Genomic DNA, 4,267 nt, shown 5'->3' with positions numbered 1-4,267 from the left:
TAATTAAAGGGGGGGGGGGGTAAGGAGACGAACACCGAGTTCGGCACTAGGCGTAGAATCTCCGGAGTCTGGCCGCGTTCCATGGGTTTGGCTCGAGTCTGTTATTGGATGCATTACGCAGGCGGTACGCTCCTCCGGTGAGAACTTTGTCAATAATGAAGGGACACTCCCACTTAGGTTTGAGCTTGTCCTTCTTCTTTTCCGGTAGGCGTAGAACAAGTTCGCCAACATTATAAGTTTTGGCCCGCACTTCTCTGCTTTGATACTGTCGAGCCTGCTGCTGATAGAATGCAGAACAGGCTTTTGCGACGTCGCGCTCCTCCTCCAGGGCATCCAAGTTGTCTTGCCGATCTAACTCGGCTTCCTTCTCTTCGTACATGCACACGCGGGGTGAGTCGTGGATTATGTCGCAAGGTAGTACTTCTTCTGCGTCGTACACCATAAAAAATGGTGTGTATCCGGTGGTGCGATTCGGCGTGGTCCGCAGCCCCCAGAGCACGGAGTCGAGCTCCTTGACCCAGTGCGTGTCTAATTCTATCAAGGACCGCACTAGTCTGGGTTTGATGCCACTCATGATGAGACCATTTGCACGTCCGACCTGGCCGTTTGTTTGGGGATGGTAGACGGAGGCATAATCGAGCTTAATGCCCATGTTGCTGCACCAAGTTTTCACTTCATCGGTTGTGAAGTTTGAGCCATTGTCAGTGATGATGCTATGGGGGACGCCGTAACGGTGTACAACCCATGATATGAAGTCTATTACTGGTCCGGATTTGGCCATTTTAACTGGTTTGGCTTCTATCTATTTGGTGAACTTGTCCACCATGACCAATAAGTATTTTTCTTATGGCTCCCCCCTTTAAGAGGTCCGACCATATCCAGCCCCCAGACCGTGAAGGGCCAAGTAATGGGGATTGTTTGGAGAGCGGTAGGGGGCATATGGCTCTGATTGCCGAAGAGCTGGCAACCGACGCAATGTTGGACAAGGTCCTGTGCATCCGCTCGGGCTGTCGGCCAATAAAAGCCTGTACGGAAGGCCTTGCTAACAAGTGCCCGGGCCACAGCGTGGTGCCTGCCGAGTCCGACATGGATTTCAGCCAAGAGCTGCCGCCCTTCCTCTTCGGATATGCATCTTTGGAGCACACCAGTCACACTTTTCTTATAGAGTTCTCCATCATGGACTTTGTAGGCCTTGGAACGCCGCACAATACAACGTGCTTCATTTTGGTCCTCGAGGAGCTCCTGCCTATTTAGGTAGGCCAAGAAAGGCTTGGTCCATGAGGCGATTACAACCATGATTTCATGGGCCGAAGGTGTTATTTCGGTGGCGGAGCCTCCGATTACGTCAGATGGTTCGGAATCTGGGGTTGTATTCACATCCGGGCTAGTGTTGCCGGACTCCCCTTCCCATACCTCGGATGGCTTGAACAGTCTTTCCAGGAATATATTAGGTGGGACATGGTCGCGTTTAGCGCTGATGCGGGCGAGGATATCCGCCGCTTGATTGTTTTCTCGAGCCACGTGGTGGAATTCGAGCCCCTCGAACTGAGCTGACATTTTGAGGACGACATTACGGTAGGCCGCCATTTTCGGATCCTTGGCATCAAAGTCTCCGTTTATTTGTCATATTGCGAGGTTTGAATCGCCATGCACCTCCAGGCGGTGAATGCCCATAGAGACTGCCATCCGAAGACCATGCAACAGAGCCTCGTATTTGGCTACGTTGTTGGAGTCTGTGTATAATATTTGAAGTACGTATTGGACCGTATCTCCAGTGGGGGAAGTCAGGACTACACCCGCTCCCAATCAGGCCAGCATTTTAGAGCCGTCGAAGTGCATGATCCAGTTGGAGTACGCGTCGTACTCTTTAGGGAGTTCGGCTTCTGTTCATTCAGCGACGAAGTTGGCTAATACTTGCGACTTAATGGCCCGCCGTGGTTTGTATGTTATGTCAAACGGAAGGAGCTCGATGGCCCATTTAGCAATCCGTCTCGTGGCGTCGCGGTTGTTTATTATGTCATTGAGTGGTACTCCGGAGGCCACCATAATCGAACACTCTTGAAAGTAGTGTCGTAGCTTCCGGGATGCCATGAAGACCGTGTATGCTATCTTTTGATAGTGTGGGTATCAGGATTTGCATGGAGTGAGGACAGTGGACACATAATATACCGGCTTTTGGAGCAGGAACTTGTATCCGTCTTCTTCTTGTTCGACGACGAGCACTGCACTTACAACCTAATGTGTTGCAGCTATGTATAGTAGCATAGGTTCGCCAATATTTGGCGCTGTCAGGACTGGATTACTGGCCAATAGGGTCTTTATTTTATCCAGTCTGGCCGCGGCTGCATCCGTCCACACGAAGTGTTCGGTGCATCGAAGAAGGTGATAAAGAGGCAGTGCCTTTTCTCCTAATCGGGAGATAAAGCGGCTTAAGGCAGCCACACATCCGGCTAGTTTCTGGATATGCTTGAGGTCTATTGGGATATCCAACTGTGAAAGAGCTCGGATTTTTTCCGGATTTGCTTCGATTCCTCTATTGGGAACGATGAAGCCGAGCAACTTCCCGGAGGGTACGCCAAAAACACATTTCGATGAGCTTGCTTGCGCCTATTATTTGAGGCAAAAGTCTCAAAGACTGTCAATACCGCATTGTTGTCTTTGGCGGGACGTTCCTCTGCTTTATTTACAAGAAGATCCTCGCCGCTTTTTGCTACCTACCGGAGTATCCAACATGCTCTAAGGCTATGCGTTGGCGTAGTATCTGGCGTGCTATGAATTTTGCATGGCCCATTGAGCCATTTTTCCAATACGGTTCCACGTCCTGGAGTGGGCTTTGGCTTTTTGGGAATTGGATCGGGTAACTTATGAGAATTTGCCCTTTTAGCTTGGAGCAAGGGTTTAGTGAGAGCCGGATTGTCCCAAAAGTCTATTTGGGTTTTCCAGGTACTTTCCATCGCACAGCACTTCTGTACTATGGCTGTTAAGTCGGCAAAGTGTACTATGTCATGGCGACTTATAGCATTAAGGATCCCTTTGCTCGTGCAATTTTTGCAAAAAAGTGAAATTGCGTCCTCCTCGCGACAGTCCTTGACCTTGCTTATCACAAGGAGGAATCTGGCCTAGTAGCGATGTACTGTCTCTTGGGGCTCTTGTCTGATGTGGGAGAGATGGCTTAAGTCTGGGTGGGTGGGCATAGTTAAATCTGGATTCTGATCCGATCTAAAGCCTCGGGGCAGAGGAGCTTCCGGGCTTGGCAGCTCGGGCTCCGGGGAGCTGCCCGATTTTTCTGGCCTGTTGCCCGATTCTAAGTTCGGGACCTAGGTTGTGTCCTCCCGCGAGCGGGTATCCAACTCAGAGAGCTCGGTAATCCGGACATAGTTCGTCCTCAAAATAGAGGGATAATCCAAGTGTGGCTCCTCCACTACCGCTATCTCATAGGTGATTGGTGGGGATTTAATATCCCTTTGGTCGGGTTTAAGCCCAATCCGATCATAGTCTGTAGCGACTCCCAGAGCGGCGATGCGATCCAAGAGCTCATTGAGGGAGGAGAGCTCCATTGGATCCATCTGTTCAGCGAGTTCCGAGTTGACATGGAGGCTATTTTTGATGACCCGAGAGGTCATCGTTGCCGCAGAAGCCGATCAGGCGGCCATGAAGAAGCTGCCCAGTCGGAGAGTTTGGCCTACCGCCAGTGCTCCCCCAGAGGTGATGTTTTCCTTGACAACGAGGCGGGCCATCGAGCCTTCCAGCGACGACACAGAGGAAATCTCAATGAAAGCACCAATGTCGGTGTCAAAACCGGCGGATCTCGGGTAGGGGGTCCCGATCTGTGCGTCCAAGGCTAATGGTAATAGGAGGCAAGGGACACAATGTTTTACCCAGGTTCGGGCCCTCTCGATGGAGGTAAAACCCACTTCATGCTTGATTGATCTTGATGATATGAGTATTACAAGAGTTGATCTACCACAAGATCGTAGAGGCTAAACCCTAGAAGCTAGCCTATGATGATTATGATTGTCCCTCTATGGCCTAAACCCTCTGGTTTATATAGACACCGGAGGGGGCTAGGGTTTACACAGAGTCGGTTACAAAGAAGGAGATCTAATATCCGGATCGCCAAGCTTGTCTTCCACGCAAAGGAGAGTCCCATCCGGACACGGGACAAAGTCTTGAGTCTTGTATCTTCACGGTCCATCAGTCCGGCCAAAGTATATAGTCCGGCTGTCCGGATACCCCCTAATCCAGGACTCCCTCAATGGGGGATAGA

Source organism: Triticum dicoccoides, chromosome 4B (assembly GCF_002162155.2).
Source record: "Triticum dicoccoides isolate Atlit2015 ecotype Zavitan chromosome 4B, WEW_v2.0, whole genome shotgun sequence".
NCBI classification, from domain to species: Eukaryota; Viridiplantae; Streptophyta; class Magnoliopsida; order Poales; family Poaceae; genus Triticum; species Triticum dicoccoides.
Note: the sequence above shows the minus strand (reverse complement) of the source record.